We start from the raw sequence: 7,236 nt of genomic DNA on the forward strand, positions 1-7,236 counted from the left end.
TTATGTTTTCTCTCGTAATCAAAATTGCATTGAGAACTCTGCCATTCTTAAAGTGTCATGAGTGAATTGCTTCTGCAATACCAAGCAGGATCTACAAATTAGAGCCCATCCTAAGAGGGTATAAACCAATTAACCAAAGTTCATAAAAAGGGAATGAGTGATTTACTATAGGTGCAAGGACTGAACGTAAATAATTGACTGGATTTGCCTATAGGTAATTTCACTTATTCTTTTCTCATAAAAATTACATCTTTTAACTCTCCATGAATGTGCAGAGCTAGTGACAGCTAGTGATGATTTATCCTGATGATTACTCTTCATGGATGTGCATGTAAACATTCTCTGTTGTAAACTGATTATCCAACTTATGATTTGAATTCCTGTGCAAACTTGTGCTGAACTTTTCACCATGTGATGCTGTGTTCAGAAAGATATACAAATGCTGAGGACAAAGAGAGAGAAAGCTTTTTAGACAGAACTGAACTGAAGAGAACAGAACTCAAGAAGAACATAGAAGTAAAGCATAGCGTTGAGAGTAAGGCCTTGAGAGTAAGGAAATTATTGTGTCATAAGACCAAGAGGAAAGGAGATAAGAAGAAGAGAGCAAGGAGAACCTTCTAAGTCAAACTTTATGGAGGCAGACTTTTGTCTTTTAGGAAAACTGAAGAACTTAGAAATAAAGGTTAAAATCACTGTTCTTAATAAGATGCCACTACACCAGCACAGATCAGTCAAAATCACTGTTCTTCAGCCTTCAGCCTGGCTCACTGGCTAGCCTATGCTCTTCAGTCAGGCTCACTGGCTAGCCTCTGCTCTTCAGTCAGGCTCACTGGCTAGCCTCTGCTCTTCAGTCAGGCTCACTGGCTAGCCCCTGCTCTTCAGCCTGGCTCACTGGCTAGCTTCTGTTCTTCAGCCTGGCTCACTGGCTAGCCTCTGTTCTTCAGCCTGGCTCACTGTCTAGCCTGTGCTCTTCAGTCAGGCTCACTGGCTAGCCCCTGCTCTTCAGCCTGGCTCACTGCCTAGCCTCTGCTCTTCAGCCTGGCTCACTGGCTAGGCTCTGCTCTTCAGCTGGCCTCACTGGTAGCCTCTGCTCTTCAGTATGGCTCACTGGCTAGCCTCTGCTCTTCAGCCTGGCTCACTGACTAGCCTCTGCTCTTCAGTCAGGCTCACTGGCTAGCCTCTGCTCTTCAATCAGGCTCACTAGCTAGCCTCTGCTCTTCAGTCAGGCTCACTGGCTAGCCTGTGCTCTTCAGTCAGGCTCACTGGCTAACCTCTGCTCTTCAGTCAGACTCAATGGCTAGCCTCTGCTCTTCAGCCTTGCTCACTGCCTAGCCTCTGCTCTTCAGTCAGGCTCACTGGCCTATGGGGCCCTGGCACATCGCTTAACCATCTGCTCATGACTGCCTGACCACAATGACTACCTGACCGCCCTGACTTCTTAAAGCTGTCCTGTAGAAAGAGCACAAGAAACCAAAGAGAAACACCACAGGGACCTTTTCCAATGGGCTTTATTCAACCTTAAGTACTTTTGTTATTTCTTTAAAAAAGTGAAATATAATTTCTGTAATTCATATGTTCAAGAGAGCTGTGCAGTAGTCATTGCTTTATGGAATTTGGTGCTAAATCAAAAGATTCCTTTATTCTATTACGATGTTATCTGTATGTTATAAGATGTATCTTTGGAAAACACAACACCAAATTCCTAAAATCTAAATGTTTTAAGACATCAGATGATAGAGAAACGTAACTGCTTACCTATCTAGACTGGACTCTTTTGCTATACTGCAGGTACTATGAATTTTCCACATTACTTCCATGATTTTCAAGAATGATTAAGAGAAAAATAGGTTGAACATAATGGCCAGAAATGGGATTCTGTCAAGTTGTCTTATATTGGACAAGATACCAAGCTATAACTGGTCAACCTAAAACCACCTATTCCCAAAACTAACAGAACTTAAAGAAAATACATACTTTCTTATCATTCCTCCTCCACGATGGTCAGAGATTTATTGAGCACCTACTACGATCCTAGCACTGTGCATCTAAGGGTGTAATGGTGAATAAAAAACTTAATAAAAAGCCTCATTGAGGAATAAAAAAATGAACCATAATTTTGGAACTCAGGATTCAATATTAGCAAAAGCACCATTTCTTTAACTGGTGATGTATGAAAACTTCATTATTTTTTCCATGGGCTTCTACCGTAATGATACTCAGTCTTAATTTTGTAAGTCACAAAAAGCAACTCACACTTCTTTCTTGGCTCCCACAACTGTCAAAGAGAACAACATTGTCGCTGTCCATTGTGCTTCCCTATCAATCCTGCTATAGATGGTAATACATTCCAGTCTTTTAAATGTGTAAACAGGCCACCACTTGAGGGGAAAGGTTATTATAATTACCCAAACCTGTATATTCTCTAAAATTTTCACATAGCATTTTAGTGATATCACAATGCAAATTCACCACAAATATTTAACCAATGAAAAGAGAAATATTGAATAGCTCTGCAAATAGGATCAATAATCATATACACTTGAAAACAACTATCATGGAAATAAACGACATACTAGGAGAAAAGATACATCATTGAAAGGTACAGAAGCAGCAAAAAAGACACTACATTTCTTGGTTTAAAAGTTAGGTGATACACTTGATCTTTAAAGACAGACAATGTACTTGATCTTTAAGCCCTTCAACTGTGCCCTGTCCACATAGAAACTGCAGTAGATGACAATCTTTTGTAAGATTTATTTATTTATATGTCAGAAAATGCATCTGTCTTCAGACACAACAGAAGAGGGCATCAGTACTCATTACAGATGGTTATGAGCCACCATGTGATTGCTGGCATTTGAACTCAGGACCTCTGGAAGAACACTTGGTGCTCTTACCCACTGAGCCATCTCTCCAGCCCTCACATCGGCCTCTTACACAGCATCACAGTGGTCTATTTCACTAGATGGCTCCAGGATGATAACAGAGAAACTTTCACAGTTCCTGAGCACTTCTGAGTTCAAATACCACCAGTGCCAACTCTGTGCTGTTGGCACATTCTGACCTGTCTCCTAAGGGTTGTCAGCAACAAAAGGGACGGGTTAGCACCAGACAGTATTCACTGCCCTATCCTAAAAACCCCCTCGATTCTGAAAAAGCCACATTCCATGCTTGCTCCATATTTGAGGAAGCCAAATGGTTGATCTGGCTCAAGGCTCGACTTTTCTTAGCTCATCAACTTTCTTTTTCCACTTCTTGTCACAAGAAGTATTTTTTTTATGTTGCAACTACAGTGCAATGTGTGAAGGAAACCACCATAAACTCTGGGTGCCACCTCTTGAAATTTAAAATTCACAAAACAATTCATGGCTTTCTAATCAGCACCATGGAAAATAAACAAAAACAAGCAAAACCATTCCAAAGGAACTTGCTGATCTGAAGGTCTGCTCATAGCAGGTAGGAAAAAATTAAATTATGCAGAACTGTAATCTCTCAGAGCTTTGGAGGCTAAAAAAGAGGAAATCTCTGTTTATGTTCCCTTTCTCCGAGTAATTGAAGGAGGGTATTTTACATCCTCCAAATACAATCTCTTGCAAGGGGCAACCAATTACAAAGTAGATCAGAAGAAATCTATTAAATAATACATTCATTGCCTAAGGTTTTTAGAAAATATTTTCCCTTGATCCCAGGCCTTTAACTTACATTAGAAACATTACAGGGAGTGTGCCACCAGGCTAAGCTGCCTCTGAAAAGCCTATCCTGCCCTGGCAGGTACTGGCCATTTAATTCCAAATCAACTGGAGAGAGGTGACAGCCCCAATTTGCTCTGGGGATGTCAGAGCACAGCTCTCATGCACACTCCAGATTACCTCTCCACTCTTTCCCAATGCCATAGGCTTTCCAATCCCTGCTTCAGCTCTCCATACATCCCTGAACCCTCTCTTCCCCTACCCAATGGGCTCACTTTGCATTGCCTCCTTCTGTCACTGCTTTCGCAGGGCGGGGAGGGCGGGCAGAACCAGTCCAAGGAGGGGAGCAGGTCTCCTACCTACCTTGATGATGCTCCTCTTAAGGTGCAGCCCGCCCTGCTTGCTGCTTGCTGTCCCTGGGGACCAGACCGGAGGTCGGGCTAGGGGTCAGCGCGAGCACCAGGCCTCAAGGTCCCCTGGCAGGACTGGCCTCTTCCTTGGACACTGTGAGGCTGTAGTCTCCATTGGAAACCCCGCCGATGTCATAGCACGCCCTCTGCTGGCCGAGGTGATGCCCAAAGGCGCTAAGGCCCCCTTCCCTGGCCGCTTCTTCTGCTTTTTCTTTTCTTTTTTTCTTTTTTTTTCTTTTTTTTTTTTCTTTTTTCGTTTTCGGGGCTGGGGACCGACCCAGGGCCTTGTGCTTGCTAGGCAAGCGCTCTACCACTGAGCTAAATCCCCAACTTCTGCTTTTTCTTTTCTTTTCTTCTTTCTCTTTTGTTCTCGATGTGGCTGCCCCTCTGCTCACTTTTCTGTTTCACAGACACAAGGCTTTTTTGTCCCAAGAAAGCCTCCTGGCTTAGCTGTGTGACTAAATGCTATTTGCCCTCTTCAGTGGACCTCTATTCTCAAGATTCTCTTGTTTTCTCAGCATCCCATTTGAGATGCTTGTTAGTAACTGTTACAGGTCTTCTTTACCACTGAGGAAAGACGGAATCCTACTGGAGGCCAGAAAGAATGTTCCAGACATGGATACAAGGCCTTCACTTCTGCCTGTTGAATTCAATACGCCTAAAGGTAGGGAGTGCTCCAGGTCTGCCGCCAGGCTCCAAGGGTGGGTCTCTGAGGGGCTGGAAAATGCCCCACCAATCTGGCTAAGATAAGGAAAGGATATGAAGAGAAAGTTACAGAAATTTGAAGGGCTAAGCTAAGTCGCTGAGAGTTAGTATAAGTTACAGAGAAAGTAAGGTTAAAAGAGAAAGAGGTAAAAAGAGCAGGAAGCTAGGGAAGAGAAGAGATAGAAAGTTAAGAAGAAGTTAGAGAGCTAAAGAGAGATAAAAGACGAGAGAGGAACTTATACTGGCCACAGTAGTTAGGGAACCTAGGAAGATAGTACCTGGCAACAGAAGAGAATTCCTGGCTAAAGATCAGTGTGCCTAATGCAAAGAAAAAGGACACTGGGTCAGGGTCTGCCCAAGAAAGAACAAGAGGGGCCACTGGAGAGCTTCTTGGTCCTAGTGTGCTGGACAGGGACCCAATGCTCTGTGCTCCTATGCCCCCCAGTGGGCCAATATCCAAAGACCTTGAGTGCAAGGGGCTACTGAAAACGAACAATACCTATGGACTGCCCGAAGAACAGTGGACCTTGGCGTGGGCCGGGTAACCCACTAGTTCATAGTCATCCCTGACTGCCCCTATCCCTTTCTCATGTGAAAATTGCTCTCCAAAATGGCTTGCGTGGGCCAAAATGGCTGGGTGAGGCCATGTGTATGCATATCTACAGATTGTGTATGTGGAGCTTAAGACCTGTCTCAGTGCACCAGTACCTGATGCTGGGAGATGTGTGACTTAGTCCTGTTCTGCCTGGAACACATCACTCCTGCCAACCGGGCACTAACAATTATCACCCAATCAGGGCACTAACAATTATCACCCAATCCAGGACTTAAACTGTGATAGAGTGGCTGATGTTTTCCCTTTAAATAGAGTGTCCCAAAAGATGGGACCACTGGTCAGCTTCCATGGACTAGGTTCTCCACCAGTTGGGGACAATCTGGTCACCTTGCTGCCCAATCCGGACCTGGAGCCACCACAGCACGAGTGTCAAGTACTGGCAGAAGCCCATGGGTGGAGGAAAGACCTCTGCGACTGGCTGATTGACCCCTGCTGAAAGCCGAGGACCTTGTCCACAGACGGGAACAGTTCTCTTCATGAATGAAGGTCAGAGACAAGTGGGTGCTGCCATGGTGGACAACACAATGTCATCTGGGATGGCTGAACCTCTACCCCCCAGCACATCAGCGCTGCAGATGCCTTTACCATCTCTTGGATGCCCTGGTGAAGCCAACAACTGCAAGAGACAGCCTCGATAATCATCAAGAAGATACTGGAAGAAATCTTCCCCAGTCTGGAGTGCCCAAGGTAATCTGGTCAGACAACAGCCCTATTTTCGTTGCCAAGGTAAGCCAGGGTGTGGCCAAGTATTTAGAGGTCGATTGGAAATTACATTGTATCTACAGACCTCAAAGTTCAAGACAGGTAGAGTAAATAAATAAAATTTTAAAAGAGACCCTGACCAAATTAAATTAACCATGGAGACTGGCGAAGACTGGGTGACACTCCTTCCCTCTTGCTCTCTTCAGAGCAAGAAATACCCCTTCCAGATTCAGCCTTACCCCCTTTGAGATCTTATATGAGGCCTCAGCCCCCCTGACTGTATTAGATGATGTTACTGAACCAACACGTCATGGTGCCATAGTAATAATGATTTGTGTGCCAGACTAAAAGACCTACAGGTGATACAGAAAGAAATCTGCTCACAGCTGACAGCAGCCTATGCCCCGGAGACCCCTGAGACATCCCACCAGTTCCAGGTCGGAGACTGCAGCTACACTGAGCCCAGACACTCGAGCCACGCTGGAAAGGAACATACCTGGTGCTGCTGACCACCCTGACAGCTGTCAATTCTCAGCCCTCACCAGTCGTGTACTAGCTGTTGGGGCTGAGAGCTGGGACCTAGAGGGAAATTCAGTCATATTTGTCCTTGGTTCTATCAGGATAGGTGTGGGATAGGCTTGATTTCCATTACAAATGATGTAACATTACATATGTTTGTACTCCTAATACTTCTTGGGACTGTGCTTCAGGGATCACAGTCTGTATAAGTTTAGAAGTTCTAAAAGCTAGTCATGACCTTGGTGTATAGGCTTAGATAGTGTCCAGATTAGAATCCTCATGTTAAGACAACAATACCAAGCTGTTATGCTAGATGAAGCTGAGTTCTCCATGAAGTTCTAGGATTAGAACCACTCCCAAAAGGAAGTGGGGAATGAAGAATTAAAATTTCAAAAAGTTAGGACATGCCTGAGAGGGTATTAGAGATAGGACTTGCCAAACCAGCTATCAGCCCCAAGGACATTGACCATCTATAGCCACCCCCTCCCCTTCCTTCACCCCCCTGAGTGAGATGAGCCACCCTACCTGCCTGCCGAGCTGCTAGAGAGCAGGTACACCTTGCTGATGTAATTTCGCGCAGAAAGTAACTGTGCAC

The 7,236-nt window shown here is 44.7% G+C and overlaps 1 protein-coding gene across 2 annotated transcripts in view; it reads right to left on the minus strand.

Annotated features, from left to right (window-relative positions):
• The window catches only part of LOC146768883 (uncharacterized), a 263,806-nt gene extending 259,625 nt beyond the window's left edge, over positions 1-4,181 (minus strand). The window contains exon 1 of one of the 2 annotated variants that reach the window (XM_087564634.1): positions 4,053-4,181. The gene's annotated coding sequence lies outside the window, so the exon portion shown is untranslated. The remainder of the gene's footprint in view (positions 1-4,052) is intronic. The other variant, XM_087564633.1, reaches the window with a different exon arrangement.
• Positions 4,182-7,236: the final 3,055 nt, after the last annotated feature.

This window comes from Rattus norvegicus, chromosome 9, assembly GCF_021556685.1.
Source record: "Rattus norvegicus strain SHRSP/BbbUtx chromosome 9, alternate assembly SHRSP_T2T, whole genome shotgun sequence".
Lineage (NCBI taxonomy): Eukaryota > Metazoa > Chordata > Mammalia > Rodentia > Muridae > Rattus > Rattus norvegicus.